Here is a 17,361-nt window from a genome sequence, read left to right on the forward strand (position 1 = left end):
ACGTATTTGATATGTTTAATTCTTTATGCTTCAGTAGAGGTGTTTGTAGGAAACTGATAACAATTATTCCATAGTTGTTAAGACGAAGTACATCCTGTGTGCTGTGGATTGCATTGTATTAAGTCACCTTGGTTTAGTACATCTGGGCTTTTAGCTGATGTTAATGGATGTTAATAAGGAAGCTATGCCTTCCAAATAGCTAAGTTAGCTAAGCAGTTAACTGTGTAGTTGCAAATAGCAGCTAAATATTAGCAACTACGCAACAGTGGGGAGAAGGCCTCAACTTAGCCAATTTGTGACTGTGTTTTGTAAACAATGTTTATAGAATCATAGAATAGTTTGGGTTGGAAGGGACCTTTAAAGTTCATCTAGTCCAACTCTCCTGCAAGAAGCAGGGACATCTTCAACCAGATCAGGTTGCTCAGAGCCCCATCCAACCTGGCCTTGAATGTTTCCAGGAGTTTAGAGTGTTTGCAGTTTGTTATACACAAACTTTAATACCTTTATCAAGTTTTCACCTCAAAAAGATCTGGTATTTAAAGACTAGGACTGATGGTTTAAGGGTAAGCCATAGCAGTATTTAAACAAAGCTCTGTCAGAATTGTGACTGCAAACAAAAATACCACATCTCCAGGGAAATCTGTGTTAGAACATTTTTGATGTTCCTACTAAACTTTGTGTGGCTTGTATTTCCAGATTGGTTTTCCTACTTGTTTTTACTGCTCAGCGTGCAGTGCCATGTCAAGAGTCATTAGTTACAGGGGATCCCCGGTAAGAACAACCTTCTGAGGAAACTGGGTAAATGGAGAAAATATATCAAAGGCTTGCTGCTTACTGTTGGAAAAGAAAATGGTTTGTGAACAAGTGGCATCAGGCTAGAAGAACTGGAGGTGTGAACAGCCATGGCTGGAAAGAGCCTGGGGTGTGAGAAGGGAACCTAAGTCTCTATCACAATGTCCCTGTGGCTCTGAACATGGAGAAGGAACTTCCCAACAAAGTTTTTTTTGTGTTCATCTGGGAGCACTTTATGAATCAAGACCAACTTGCGTAGTTAGAGGTAATGCAAATACTTTTGGACACACAACATTTCCAACTACATCTAGTAAAAGATATTACCTTTCCCTGAAAACGGCTTTTGTAGTCAAGGTGGTCTCAAGATACTATAATTAATAAAACACTTCTACATATTTCAGTGTATCTGCATATTTATGTGTGCAGAGACCTTCTTGCTCTTTAGTACTCTATAGATGTGCTTCCTCAAAAACCCTCATTTTGTCTTTCTGCCTTTAGTATTTTCAACTTGTTTTCCATTCCACATTTTTCTCCATCTCTCTGCTTGTCACTCTGCTGACACCTGTATCCCTGTACTGTAGAGGGAAGTTTGCACTTGAAGGGAGAAACCACAAAGGTCTCAAAGTGCATCTTATTGTAGTAAAACAAGGCAGCAGGAATACCTCCCTCTTCTCAGAACAAGCCAGAAACTTGGGAAAAAGGAAATCTGAAGCTTTAAAAAAGAATTTTCTCAATTTCTACTTCTTGTCATAAATTTGACATCTTTTGAGTAGGGAGCAGCCAGGAGCCTGTAATTTTAAAGCAAAGCATAAGGAAAACTTTTTTTCTCAATTTTATTGACTCCAATGGACATGCATCAAAAGTGCATTGCATGCAGAGGATTTTAGGGCCTCCTGTTTATTCCTTACTTTTAACCTGAGAAAAGAATCAGTGTGAAGAGTGGGCTCCTAAGCGTCAGTATAAATGAAGACAGAGTGCAAGCTACAGTTTTCACTTTTATTTGGAAGTGAAATTAAGCATTAACCAAAACTGTCTTTGGGAGCTATGGAAACAGTTCATATATTGTAGATAATGCAAATACATAAAATCGTGCGTTCCAGAATAGGTTTTCCAGATCAATGGTACAAAGTCCTCTGTATCAGACACTGATACTTCTTTGGGGAACTCTGCTTGAATAATCTGAAGTTGTCCACTAATTCTGTGGTCTAAACTGAAGAGGAAAGGCAGTCAGTGATGACAGGCTTTTCTTAAAGGAAGCTGTAACAGCATCCTGAGCAAACCAGATTCTCGGGCAGAACACAAAGATCTTTGAGAGCCATACTGCTATTGTATCTCCTGATTTATGGAGGAGGGTTTTTTTTGCCTTCAGTTTAACAAAGAGATGATTAAGGTAAGGTATAATAGAGGTTTACAAAAGAATGAATGGATAGAAAGGAAAATGACTCCCTTATAAATATTCATATGGAGTCACAGTTTAAAATTATCAGGTATTTAGTAAGAGAAAACAAATTAAGTACTTCATGCAGTGCTTCATGTAGAACTTCAAAATTAAGTTATGTAGAATTAAATTGTAGAACTTGCTGCCATGGGATGTTGTACATGTCAAGAGTGGAAATGAGCTGCAATATGATTGGACAGGTTCATTAAAAGAAAAAAAAAAGTACACCTACTACCATCTCTTAAATGCAATTTCCAGTTTACAAAGTCCCTAAGCAGTGCGTTGTCAGACTCTGGAAGGTACACCAAGCTAGTATTGCTGTATACTCACCCTCTTCTTAATTGCCACTGTCAGATAAAAGATGCTGACCTAGTAGAGATGGTTTTGTCTACATCTTCCCGCACGACATCCTTCTCCCGCACGACATCCTTCTCTCTAAACTAGAGAGACATGGGTTTGATGGACGGACCACTCGGTGGATAAGGAGTTGGCTGGATGGCCGCACTCAGAGAGTGGTGGTCAACGGCTCGATGTCCAGGTGACCGGTCTCCACCTGGACATCGAGCCGTTGACCACCACTCTCTGAGTGCGGCCATCCAGCCAACTCCTTATCCACCGAGTGGGCGTCCCTCAGGGGTCCGTGCTGGGCCCGGCCCTGTTCAACATCTTTGTCGGCGGTATGGACAGTGGGATAGAGTGCACCCTCAGCAAGTTCACCGACGACACCAAGTTGTGTGGTGCCGTCGACACGCTGGAAGGGAGGGATGCCATCCAGAGGGACCTTGACAGGCTGGAGAGGTGGGCCCGTGCCAACCTCATGAAGTTCAACCAGGCCAAGTGCAAGGTCCTGCACCTGGGTCATGGCAATCCCAGGCACAAATACAGGCTGGGCAGGGAATGGATTGAGAGCAGCCCTGAGGAGAAGGACTTGGGAGTGCTGGTGGATGAGAAGCTTAACATGAGCAGGCAATGCGCCCTTGCGGCCCAGAAGGCCAACCGCATCCTGGGCTGCATCAAGAGAAGCGTGGCCAGCAGGTTGAGGGAGGTGATTCTCCCCCTCTACTCTGCCCTGGTGAGACCCCACCTGGAGTACTGTGTCCAGTTCTGGAGCCCCCAGCACAAGAAGGACATGGATCAGTTGGAGAAGGTCCAGAGGAGGGCTACGAAGATGATAAAAGGGCTGGAGCACCTCTCTTATGAGGACAGGCTGAGAGAGTTGGGGCTGTTCAGCCTGCAGAAGAGGAGGCTCCAGGGAGACCTGATAGCGGTCTTCCAGTACCTCAAGGGGGCCTACAAGAAAGATGGGGATAGGCTGTTTAGTAGGGCCTGTTGCGATAGGATGAGAGGTAATGGTTTTAAAATAGAGGGGGGTAGATTTAGATTAGAAATGAGGAAAAAAATTTTTACGATGCGAGTTATAGAACACTGGCACAGGTTGCCCAGAAAGGTGGTGGAGGCCCCATCTCTGGAAGCGTTCAAGGCCAGGCTGGATGAGGCTCTGAGCAACCTGACCTAGTCAGGGATGTCCCTGCTCCTTGCAGGGGGGTTGGACTAGATGACCTTTGAAGGTCCCTTCCAACCCTAACCATTCTATGATTCTATGATCTTCTCACTGCCTTTGTTGCATGTATGTATTTTTGAAATTAGTCCTAAAAAAAACCCACAAATCCCTGAAGAAGGTAAAGCTAGATCTTTGTGGAGTGGGTTATAGGAAGTGATTTTAAGGATGTCTTTGGTGTTGTTTCAGACTCTTGGTTCTGTGGTCTTTCCAGCTCAGGTTCTGTGCTGGTTGCAGTTAAGGCCACAGAAACCCTTGGGCAGTACCAGCAAATTTAATATACTTCTGTCTGATTTTGTAGGATAAAAGAGTATATACAAAACAGTGAATATAAAGCAGCAGATCAGACGAGGTAAAAGCATCCAATTAATGGAATATCTGTTCTCTTTTCATTTTGTGTTATTCATGAGACAAAGTTGAGTCTTTCTGCAGGAAAGATATTCAACATGTTTCCTTGAAAGAGCTCATTTTCCTTTGGGAGTTCCACGATGGGAAACCAAACTGTGGAGGGCACACTGTCATGCAGGTACTGCTACCCTTCCCAGCAGCAGTCTCTTTCACCAGATCAGACAAGTTGTTCTGCTAGGCAGTGGTTGGACACAATCTTTCTTTTGCCAAGTCCAGGCAATCCCTTGAACTGTATCTTCAGCAGCACCAAACAGAGCATTCTGTTCTAAATTTTCTGACCACAGCATCTTATTTTGCCTTGATAGTGTGTTTGCTTAGAGTTCCAACTGGTTCTTCCTCAGGCCGAGATCCAGAATACATTCAGGTTAGTTTGTGATGCAGACCTTAGCTCTCTGGGATCCTGCTAGTGAGCCTAAGGGGGGACCTGGTGTGTAAGTGGGGATGGATATTTGAGGGAGAAATAAGGGATAACTGAAAAGAAGTGTCTGACCTACGTGCAAGAAATGAAAAGGTTTTGTAACTACAGCTTGCAGTTTGTGATAATGGAACAAGGCAGAAATGGGGCTGAAAGAGTTATCTGAATGCATTTCAATGTAAATATTTAGCACAGGACAAGACAAACTTGTATGGTCTGAGATAGTTTGTTAAGAGGCAGTTCTTACTGGGTCTTCCTAAGGTTGTTTTCTCGTTGGAACCTTTTTTTTTTTTTTTTTAATGCTTTCTGGTTGTGCAGTGTATTTTTTCATTCTCTGCTTTTGTGTAACTCCAGTTCATAGACTGTTGGCAGAAATGTTAATGCAATTATGGTGCTTAAATTAGACCATTGAGAAATACATCAGAATAAGGAAATTAATTATTTTTAATTTTGTTGGCAATTTTTGTTGGAAATTTTTGTTGGACAGCGTGAGATCCTGGCAACTTGGAAAACTAAGTCACTTATTTGGACAGTTTGAGTAGCTGTTCATATTTAAAAGCCTAGCTTTTGGGGGTTTTTTTTGGAAAACACTGGCTTTCATTGATTGTTGAAATGAAAGGAGACCTGTGTAGATTGTAGGAGATTTCTTCTGTGAAACTTCCAAAATAAACAATTGAAACACAGCATGCCTAAGAAATAATTTTTTTTTTTTTGTCAAAACTAAATCAGAGTTTCTTTCCTGTGATTAGTAAGTGACTATGAGAATTCATTACAAAGACACTGTGACGTGTGGAGGTAAATATGTATACATATACACTTTACGTGATTATTTGACAGCAATTTCTAGTAAGAAAAAAATTTTAGTGACGTAGTGAGACCTATGAGATCAGGAGCATGCACTATGATGTTTATGATATGTTTTAACTGTGAAACATTAAAGTTTATGTTTGAATTTTTAAAATGCTTTTGATGCAAGCTTTAAGGATAGTTATGGAAAAATAATTGCAAACAAAACCAAGCTGTGTAACTTTCCAACGGCTTTTCTCAAGTTACAAAATCTACCTCTCTCTTATATTTGACTTAAATGTATATATATAAAACTTAAGTTATTTTTTTCTCCTCAGTATTGAATAACTTTTTTTTTGGCTATATTACAGGGGAGAAAATGCAAACAATGAGAAGCAGAGTTTACATTATATAATTTGTAACGAGGTAATGACTTGAGATGTTCTCTTGCTTCTTTTTATTATGAAGTAAGATGTTTGTAGTTCATTACAATAGTTTGTAATAAAATTATTTTCTTAACTAAAACAAAAATAGAGTTTCAGGTGTACTAACAATGTGATATAAAACTTGTTGGTCTGTTGGTAACTAGCTATGTATGTTCTAGCTGGCTATGAGAATATTTTCAAAGGATTTTTCTTTGTAAGGGTTATTTTGAACAAAGCCAGCTGATGCCTGATCTATGCCTGGGTGAACTGTTTGGATACAGATTCCACATGCAAAATTGTTGTACTGAAGTACTATAATATCACTGAAAATGTATTTATTTGAGGAAACATAAAACTTGTGTCTGAACTCTTACAAAACCAAAATATACAGTATTTCTGATTTTCAAATGTTTGGGTCAGTCGGTACACCTTCATGATGCAGAATCATCTAGGAAGCTGAACTGAAATGCCTTAGTCAAAATCCAGTACATATTGCTGCATCTTTTATATAAATACTGATACAACTTCTTTTAATAAACATGTACTCCATTTCAGCAATGTATCTGCCTTAGAGAGACACTGCTTTTCTCCCAGAACAATTTACATTTTCGAGTTGTCAGAAATTACTTTCGTCTATAAACAGTTTAGTCATGTAATAAAGTTTTGTCCCACATAAATAAGAAGCCAGTACCTCAATAATAGAACAATTAGATAAATTAAACACTCTGAAAAAAAAAGGAATTTTAAATGTCACTTTCGTACTGATAAAATTTAACAGCAGACAATGAAAGATTTTCTAGAAAAAAAACAAATCAAACAACAAAACAACAAAACCCCAATAATTTGACTCTGCTGGCTACCAGGGAAATTTATGAGCTTTTTTTTTTTTTCTGCATCACAGCAAATTAAGTTATTCTTCAAATCTGAAAGACATGAGGAGTAATATACTTTAAGTGACAGAGCTAGAGAATAAGTGTCTAGTTCAGATTCAGTGTGCTAAAATAACTCCTGAATGTAGTTATTTTTAGCATCTATTTGACTTAATATTGCCTAGATTAAATGGCTATGGTACTTACCATTGTAAGTACAGAGAACTAGGGATCCTACTAATAAGTAAAGGATGTTTCTTTGTGAAAAAAAAATGGGTATTTTTGTGTACGGCTGAATTATTTTGCTACATACAATTTTAAAATGAAAAGTTTTGTACTATAATGCCCAAACTTGCAATCTTTGCTTAGCTAAAACTACTAGTGACATCAATCCCCAAAGTTAGTGCAAGTTTTCTGTGGATAAGGGCTGCAGGTTTCAGTTCGTAATTATTCATGTATTCCAAAATGACTGTCATTATAGCTCCATTATGGAAAGACTGTACTCGGGTAGCTCTGATGCGCACCTGAAGAGATGGTCAATTAGGCATGAGCTCAGTGAAGGTATGGGTACATAAAATATGGGAGTAACGCCTGTCAGCATGATGGTAATATTTCCAGCTACGTCTTTGCACTCTGAAAGTTAAAGAGAGAAATGTTGGAATTTCCAAGTATGTGGACTGAAAACTAATAGAAGAAATTCCATTATTTCTCCAGGTTGTTTTGGAAACATCAGCCATTGTTTCAGTGGAAGCTGGTATTCGTTCAGGAGACCAATGGGTGTAATGCATGTAAGGACAACCATGGAAACCTGTAGGATTTCATTATTCTAAAGTTACATGTAAGCTGATAAACAGAGGAGAGACTAACAAATTCATTGTTTTAAAAGGAAATAAACAATGTAAAAGTGTTACAGTACCTCTTGGATAGTGCTTTTAAAATAAACATGCCCTGCTTTATTTCCAGAACATCAATGGGTACAAGGAACATGTATTTAATAAATTAGGAAGCAGTAACCTTTCCTTCTGCAGTTGTTCTGTTGTGTAGTCTTAACCCTCATCAAGTTAAAATATGCTCTGGCTTGTACAGTCAAATATCCGACTGCTTCGTTACGAAGATGATCGAGACTTGTTCTGTGACAGCATGTGGCAAATCAGTTTTTAACAATCTTGCCCATAGAATAAAGTAGTTAGTTCTGTGCCTTTTTTAAGGGTTTTGTTTTAAGCTGTTGCCTTTCATGCTGCCTTTTTAACTTTCCAAACTTAATACTGCTTTGGTTATCTGTAATCCGCGATTGCCAGACTGCGTGCGGCCACTTGTTTGGACAACTAGAATGCAATATTCCTCAAGTAGATATCTACTAAAAGGGATTTACCTATCCAAATTTTGTTCTTTATAGGACAGAAATAGACATTACAGTTGAATTAAAGGACAATGCTTGTTGTTCATAACAATCTCCGATTATTTTAAAAACATATTTTTTCTTTAAAGATATTTAAACATTAAAAAAAAATTCTTAAGTGTAAATTCTCTTGTGTAAGTCAGAGTTCAGCTGTGTATCCAAGACTTTATACACAAGAATCTTCATCGAGATGAAGATTAAAGATGTGTTGAGTTTTAATTTTAAAATAATCTAATTGATGACACTGGTATAATTAGAAATATAGATAAATACATACCTCAACTCAAGAAGTAAAACCCAAATTTCCCTGGGTGAAAAACATTACTTACTAGAGTAAAGGAGATGAAGTCTGGAGTGCCTGTGTTACTATCTGTTTATTCCAGTGTAAGCTCGCTTGCAGTGAAATTCTCAGGTTTGTAACTAAAAATTTAACTCTAACGTGACCAACATTCAAGGAATGACACAGTGTAAGAGATCAGCAAAGTAAATTTAGCAAAATGTTGAAGCTGTGCTATGTGTATTGTAAGTTATGAAATACTGATGGTTTTCAAAATAGGAAAATACTTTTCATTATGAAAAATTGCTCCATTTTTGGCAGGAAAATTTCCACCAAATACCAGTTAAGATTTTTTTTTAATGACTGTGGGTAACTGCAGTTGACACGGCTGGTGTTAAGAAGATATTTCTGTTATGTACTGCTGACCTCTGTTGGTTTATTTCCACTGTATGCTGATGTTCTGGCACTGCGCTTTTCTTCCCCTGGGAATTATGAGTGTATAGGGTTTTTTTCTTTTTTTTTTTTTTAATTTAGGGAGCTTTGTAGCAGAGTAACAGAAATTTGAGCATATATGTTACTTGTCACACACGAGTACACTCTTTTAGTGACTTTAGTGACTCAGGTAAGTCAATGGAAAAGCCATTATGTTGAAGTAGTGATTTGGTAGGGGCTTCTCTGTCTGTAAATTTACAAATATGCTTAAATTGTTTTACTGAGGTGGGACCTGGATATACTATGCTATAAAAAAAAATAAGTGCTGTAGTTGCAGTTTTCTGTTGCCTCTGTTAGTCAAAAACTACTTTTGCTTTAGAAAGGATAATTTGGCAAATCATCAGACTGTAACACAGCCTAATTGGTTTTGAAGCCACAACATAAAATTTAAATTGGAGAAGATATTTAACTGTGCAAAATATTCTATTGATTGCATCTTAGAAGTCAATACCATAATGTTACATTCTAAGCATTTGCTCTAATCAATTTTTAAGTCCATTCCTAATACCTTACATTGTCTTTCTGATATTTGTACACAGATGCATAATTTTATTTCCATTTCTAATAACACTGATGTCTTTGAACAATTCTTAGCCTACAGTCGCCTGCACTGGCAAATGCAGATATTAAGGAGTTCTAGCTCACACTGACTCCCTAAACCATGATTTTTGTAAGGACGGTCTGCTGATGCCTTTTGTTTTTTGAGAAGTCAGGACTGTTATGAGTATCTATTTTAAAATTTGTTTTATCAGAGAGAGGGCCTATGGTTAGCTCTACAACAATTAACACAGCTCTATGGAGTGCATGCAATGGAATGCTCACTGTGTGCTTTTTAGATGAAGCTTTGATTTGGAGTCATATTTCAAATAAATATTTTAATTTTTAAATTTTAATTTTTAAAAGAATCTGTAGGATTTTGCTGGTTAGAGTACTGCACTGGAATTTCATGTCTTAATGATTCACTGGCTTGAGAAGACTGTTTAAAGAAATAAATGTCTAAGAAACAGGTTTTACATCATGGCAGTGTGTATGCAGGATGTAGGGGCAGCCTGTAGAATGATTCTCCATGTGAACCTTTCATAATAACTGAAGGCAGTGGGAGCAGATGTAAGAAGCAGGCTTCAATGGCTATATTTGGCTCGAAATTTCAGAGAATCGGGTCCAAAATAATTTGGGATTTTCGTCTTTAATTCTCTCCAGGGAAACATAGGAAATAACACTGAGAGGATGAACAATAAGGCTTAGGAAATGCTTAGGGAATGCTTTGTCCCTCTGGGTGAGATATATGTTACATGCACAAAAAGGAGATAATTTTTCTTATTCTGTCTTATAGCTGCCAGAGAAAGACCAGAAAGTTTCTAAACTATTTGGATTCATTCAGATCTAAACTCACCTCATTGCTATGTAGTCCTAAAACAAGCAAGGCCACCTTTGTAAAAAATAGAGAGGAAACTGCTGTTCTGGCTGCTCCTTACCGAAACATCTGTTGGGAAGGAACATTTCAAAGGTCAGTTCCTTTAAAAGCAGGACTTCTTAGACAAAGTCTCTTTCTAGAGAAGTGTTTTGTAGTTCTTGGCTCTCCTAGCCATCATAACTTTGCTAGTGCTTACTAAGTAAAAAATATCCCATTACATCAAGCTGGATTTAAATGTATCAAAATTCTTTATAGACTGCATTTGTTAGTGCTCTTGCTGTATAGTGGAGATGTTTTCCAGCTGAGTTCTCTTAGCCAGTTAAACTCTAGTGACTGGGCTATTTACAGTCAAGCCGAAGGTTTGGTCACGTACCCAGGGTAATGAGGTAGCAGGGATCAGAGAGATTTGCTCAAGGTGAGGTGATGTAGAACCAAGGGGCAGGCCAACAAAACATCCATGCAGCAAGTGGAATCTGTGCATCCTGATGTGGCTACGTTAAAGTGAATGGAGCCTTGGCCACATTTTTAATGTGTGCTATCCTTGACTAAATGGTATCCTACAATTGAAGTTTCCAGGTATTTCAAATGGTCTATTAAACGTTGCATTAATGGCTACTAATCTCTATTCATTAAATCACTATGGGTACAGCTAACCATATGTTATTGTTGTGATAAGGAATTTCAAAGTGTCCTGCTTAATCTTACCTCATAATGTGTTCCATGGCTGTGCTAGGCATGTGCTAAGGAGCTAAGCACTATCTTTGCTGGGGGTTGTTTTTCTTTTTTTTTTTTCAGAGAGAGCTTATTATTTTTGTTATTACTGTTTTCTAATAAAAAGTATAAAAAAATCAGGAGTAGAGTATTTTCCCCTGAAAACTTTCTAAAGTTAAAGCAAGAAAAAACACTCTTCCATTTCCTTTTCTTGTTTGAGTAATCAGCCTTGAAAAGCTTTAAATTAATAGAAAATGAAAGTCTGAAAGATTGTGTTTTCAACTCAGACTGATTTATCTGATTCCCACAAGAATTTTACAAATTAGATTTTTCTGTGTGTCTCTGTGAGTATACAGTTTCATAAGGATGGTATAAGTACTTCTGTGTTGGTTTCAAAATAGAATCAAACCTGGTACTGAAAAGCATCTGATAGGCTGGTACTACTCACTTTGCAGATGGGGAGAAATCTTTTAAAAAAGACTCTACCCATTTCTTACAGTGTGTTTTGTTTTGTTTTTGTGGAAAGGCAATGAGCATCAGGCACCATGGAGAAACAGTATGATGTTAGGATACAGTTTTAGAAAGCTCTACTTGTCATTTTCTTTCAAGCATACATTCTTGTTCGGTGGTATTCCAGAAGTTCAGAAAAAAAAACTACTGTGCATTGAGTTGCTGTGAAGTCTTTGGCAGGAGTATTTGATATTTTAATTTTGTAGACAGCAAGGAGTGAATTGTGTTAATTAGCACTACAGCTACCCTGCCTCAGTGGTAGCAAGAGTGTTTCTTAAGAAAAAAATGTCTTTTAGAAGGTCTCCTTTATACACTGAACGCATAAATTTATCCTCTTAAAATATTTATAATAGAGGGATTGTGTAACTACTGTATTTGAGATGAGACAGGTCTGTAAAGAGGAGCAAGCCCTGTGGTATGTGCAGTGAGTAATTAGCCCACTGGTGAGAGGGGGCAGAAAGCTCTTTGTGTTTTCCTGTACCACTGCCAGGAGGAACGTGGTTCAAAGTAAAGGCAGTCTGAGGAAAAGTCCGCTGAATTCTGCCGGATTTAGTCTCATGCATTGGGTTAGGTTTTAAGAGCATGTATCATAGCAGTAGACTTGCATAAGGTTAAAAATTTAAAAAATCTTTCCCTTAGAAACCAAAGGAAAATCCAAGCATCAAGTAAAGTCACCCTTTCCCAAGATCATCCCTGTTGTTCAGTGAAGCACTAAGCAATTCTAACAACTATGTGGCAAGAGATGTGTAGCTCCACATTTTCTTCTTCAGATGGACCCGTCATCAAAGAGGTTTCCTGCCAGCATGGCCCATCACACTGAGGGTACACGTGCCCTAGTTTCAGTGCTCTGTGTCTTTGCACTCCATGGCTGTAGGGATTGTTATCCTGGTGCTATGCAGAAGGCTACAAGAGTCTGATGTTTTCCTGAAAAAAAGCAGTATTGTTTCAGAAATAGCCATTTAATAGCCATTTGTTCTCACCACCTTCAGAGTGCACGTGCCCTACATTCAGAGAGTTCCTCCTTCTTTCTTCTTCGTCTGGTCATGGGTTATTAAGTGATGGCTGTGGAGCAGTGGGTGACACATACAGAAAGCAGTTAATTATCATTAAAAGCGCTGCTGTCAGAAGAACATCCAGCTGACTGGGTAAGAGCATGTCCAAATTAAGTTTATTTTGTTTGTCAGTGCCACCAGACTGAATTTGTGGAAGTGAAATAATTGATTGATAGTATTTAGCCCGATGGCCTGCTCTGTATTAGAAAAGCTTAACATTTCCTATGACTGAAATTTTACTGTTTTAGCAATATTTGGAGCCTTAAATAAGAGACATTGGAGCCACAGGCAGTTTCAATGTACGTGAATTAGACTCCTTGAGAACTCTGGCTTATGTCCGTTGACCACAGGATTCCTTACCTTCTTCATATATGTGGAAACAAGCAGTATGAGTAGGAAAGTTTTAATATTTGAGATAGATACAAAAAAAAAAAAAAGGATTACACTTTTTACCAGTCACTGGTAAAATAATCCCTTGTTTGGAGATTTTATTTGGCTCACCAGACCAGGAAATGTAGCCAGCTGTATGGCCAAGGGTGAAGAAATCACTGTCCTTTTGTCCCTGTTGAATGGCAGCAGAGATGGGAGCAAGACTGAGATGCTCACCCTGTCTTATTCTACACTAAAAATAGGGAGAGCTCAAATACTGAAAATAAACAACTAACTGCCCGTTACCATCTTGTTTATTTGTGTATTCCTATTAATACCCTTATTGAGGAAGGAATTCACATTTTCCAAACGATAGCATTGATTTTAAGTAGATTTACTTTAACTGTAATTTTTAAGATTGTGTGATTCACACCATACATAACAGAATACAAAAGAGTCACAGTTTTGACTGTTGGTGATGAGACTTGGCAATGACTTGTAAAAGCTCGAGATCCAGAAGAATTTCTTGTGTGAAATTAAATGCAAAATCTGCAAGTAAACAAAAGCCGCTGGAAAATAGCGTATTTGGGTATTGTCTTCCCTGGTTAGGAGAGAAATACTGGATATGATATTGAATTTTCTACTTCAGCATTTTTTCTAGTCATGTTTTTCCCTTCCACATTCCCATCTGTAAAAAAAAAAAAACCTTTCTTTTTGAAGAACATATTATTCCACAGACCTGGTAAAAAAAAAAGAAAAAATCAAAGATTGTAACAGCAGGAGGCTGCATTTTGACAAAAGCAGATGAAGATAAGCCATACTGTTTGAATCATGTAAGTGTGGTGAACATCTTGGATTAACTGTTCTTTAAAAATCTTTCCTTGTTTTAACATAAAGGAAGGTGTTAGCTACTCACTGCTTAAGTAGCTGTGTTAAGGTAATAATGGTGGACAGCTCTGTTAGCAGCAGCTTTTACTCTGTTATAAGCATTTCTCAGTTGTTTTTATTGTACCACATTTACATTGTTCATATTTTTGTTATATCTGACCAGAAGTTCTGTTGGAGACATTTTGTACTGTAAAATTCTATTTTGAGAAAATAAAGTATTTTACATGAGTATTTTTGATATTTAAAGCAGCCTTGCTTGTTTGAGTAGAAATATTTTTACTTGGAAGAAAAAAATAAATCAAATGGGTTTCAAGTAAGGTTGAAGGGCTTTATTATGACAAAAATAACAATTGTATCAGGCTATTTTGTAATAACAATTCATGTGCGTTATAGAATATAAACAGTCTCTTGAGCTCTATTGAAAAATGCAGCTACAGAAAGACCTTTTCATATTTTCAAATAAAATTTTCCATCCTATGGCAATGTTGGAACATTGTGTTAGCGGAAGATTACCTTCCTGCTTCCTTATATTCTCAGGGATTTTATATCCTCTACTGAGTCAGTGAGTAACCAAGTGTATACCACAATTTTTTCAAAATAGGGATGAAATGTTAGGATTTTATTCTAATAGTTGCTCCCTATTAACAATTAATACATCTTATATAAATAGGAAATTAACTCTGTCACAACACAGTAGGGAGTTTTCTGTATTCCTTATTTCACTCCTTAAAGGTAAAAGAGCTTTATGTGTCTTTGTGCCATACTTTTTTGTTATAACTGCAGTAGAATCAGAAAAAAAAAGTAAAATTTGAGAAGTTCAATAGTGTAGTAAGCTCCTGATCATTTTTCCCAGTGAAGTTCTTTGCTGTAACATCAGGCTGCAGTGTTCAAGCTTCAGGTGCTACTCTGCTTAAGCTTCAAGTGAAAGGAGCACTAAAGAAACTATGCATAGAAATGTTAAAACTCCTCTTTTGCCTTACAGACATCAAGAAAATATGTATTTGAGGACTTTGTCTGCAGATAGCAGATGTTTAGTATCTCTGGGGTCTCTCAATTGGGAAACTCCCGTAGTGCTATAAGATATTTGTACCTGCGTTGTGGAAGCGCTGCCATCCATGAAGTCAAAACTGACTGTTGGGAAAAGTGTTATTCTCATCTACACTGCAAACAGCTAAAGCTGCTTGGAAATTATCCAAAACTGAAGCAGCCATTCAGCTAAAGAAGAAAACAAGCTATGAATTAAATCACAAGATCTGCAAGTAACAATAGTGTTGTACTTTTAAGCACAGCAAAGAAGTGCTTTTGTGCCTGTTGGAGGTTGTCCTCACCCCCGACTCTATCAGCTCACGCAGAGGTGCGCCCTGTTGTTCTGCTGTACACTGTGTAACATCTCCAGAAATATTCTATTACTGTCTCGCATTAGCAGTGGGTGGAGGAATTACGGATGCTGAGGTAACATGGTCAGGGCTGTGAAGGATGATTGCGCCTGTGTTGGGAACAGAAGTCAGATCACATGCTGTCCCTCGTCTAATACTGGTTCTCACCATGCAGAGGATTTGATGTAGCAAAGGGTCCGACCGAAAGTTGCCATAGTCCTTCTATATCTGCTTGGTTGGTATTTCTACATGTCAATAAACATTCTGTGATGCAGTTGAATGTTCACTAATACGGATTGTGACAGTACTCGCTATGGCAGGACTACTTAGAAGTATGGGAGATGTTTTTTTTTCTGTCCAAGAATTGTGTGTAATTTAGGAAAAAGGAAGGAAAATGTGTTTTAAGTCACCATTTGATCCCTTCAGTAGTTATTTGTGCCAAATTTGAGCTGGTGAAAAGTGGCTGTTTGCTTGGCAGTTTTCACAAAGACTAGAACAGTTGCAATGAAAGGCTGTCTATAAAGTGCTTATTCCTACAGGATTTTAGACTTTTATGTTAAGTTTTAAGATAAGAGTAGTTTTGCATATTTGCTTGAATGGGCCTTTCATCTGTAATAGTAATAATACTTAGCACTTCCCAGCTTCAAAGTGCCTTACAAATGATAATCCTACAACACCCCAATGATACAATGAGTATTTTATTTGCCCAAGGCAATGAAGGGAGTCGCTGTCAGCACTAGGATTAAAGTAAAAAGGAGAAGGGTCTGTATGGAGAGGAATATTTTCAGGAAAACTTTACAATAGTCCTTTATTTCACGCTAGTTCATCTTTTTCCCGTGCCTTTTCCAAAATATACGTTTTAGTACTGAAATACTGAGAGCACTAGAATGAAACTAAGAGAGAAGATCTCGTGTTTGGATTTGTTCATGGGCTTCTCACTTTCTACAGCTCATTGCGCACAGAGATTTGATGCTCTTCCGTCTGACCTCGGTATCAGTCTTAAAGAACCAGACCTAGGTAAACGTGTCTTTTCGGGAGGGAAGAGTGAAATCTAGTGCTTGAGATTATTTAATGCACTGAAAAATTATGTAATATTACATGTCTTTTAACGAATAAGTCAGAGGGTAAAAGTTATAAATGAAATGTAATTCCATTGCCTGAATTTTTAGTTTTTGCTTGAATCTACAGAGGGCAGCAAAGAGCTTCGGTTTAAAACCTCTGCAGCAGGTAACCTGCAATCTCTGGTTTGTCTTTGCTAATAGTGTTAAATAACGTCATGAAAGTATTTTCAGAGCGTTCCTCAGTTTTCTGACTACAAGTATAATGGCAAGGGTTTTGTGGGTGGCTTTAAGTTATGAGACAGGATGGTCAGAATTAACAACTTGACCACAGGCGAAGGATCTTACCAAATCAAGACAAGGTCTCATAATCACAACCTAAGCTCCGTTTATCCGTCTCAGTGCCTCCAGGTAATTCAGGATATTAGAAACAGGATTTTTATTAAACCTCTGGAAACCTATTCATCGTCAAATCCATTACCCTGAAAGAGCAGTCTGGATGTGTACCCTGGGCAGACTTAGCAGACATCAAACTGAAATTCACTGCTTTCACTACTCATGGAAAGGAAATCCTGCTACCTTGTACACAGATATGGCAGGAGGCTGGTATTCTGCTGGCAAAGGAGAGGAGCTTTTGCAAAGTAAAGGAAGGAAGGTGGGCTGTAGGATATTTGGAAGGCAAATCTATAAACATCCTGACATTAAAGGAAGAGGAGACAGAAGGTAGGTACCAGTCCACTTTCCAGTGGATTCAGTGGAGCTGACTCTTTTGGAGCAGAGATGTAAGAACAGCAGGACGTTACTCTGAAGTCCAGACTCTTGCAACATCTGAACTTTCTTTCGTACTGTTCGTTGTTCTCAGCTACCTGGCTTAAGTCTAAATTTTTGTCCCAAGTGATGTTAGTGGGAATGTTGCACTGATTTCACTAAGATTAGCATTTGAGATTAGCAGAAGTCTCCTTACCGAATTTCTTGTATTCCAGTGTGCTCACCTACAGCACTGTCGCAATGTGTCATGTTCACAGTCACCTCTGATTACCAGCTTGTACGTTTTGTGATATGTAACCATGCCTGCCAGCCTGAACAAACCACAGGTTTCTGCCAGTTGTATTTTTCTCATATTC

The 17,361-nt window shown here is 38.1% G+C and overlaps 1 protein-coding gene across 10 annotated transcripts in view; it reads left to right on the forward strand.

The window, feature by feature from the left end:
* The window catches only part of MAGI2 (membrane associated guanylate kinase, WW and PDZ domain containing 2), a 757,279-nt gene that overhangs the window by 147,645 nt on the left and 592,273 nt on the right, over positions 1–17,361 (forward strand). The window lies entirely within an intron of this gene.

This window comes from Chlamydotis macqueenii, chromosome 1, assembly GCF_036417535.1.
Source record: "Chlamydotis macqueenii isolate bChlMac1 chromosome 1, bChlMac1.mat, whole genome shotgun sequence".
Taxonomy (NCBI): Eukaryota; Metazoa; Chordata; class Aves; order Otidiformes; family Otididae; genus Chlamydotis; species Chlamydotis macqueenii.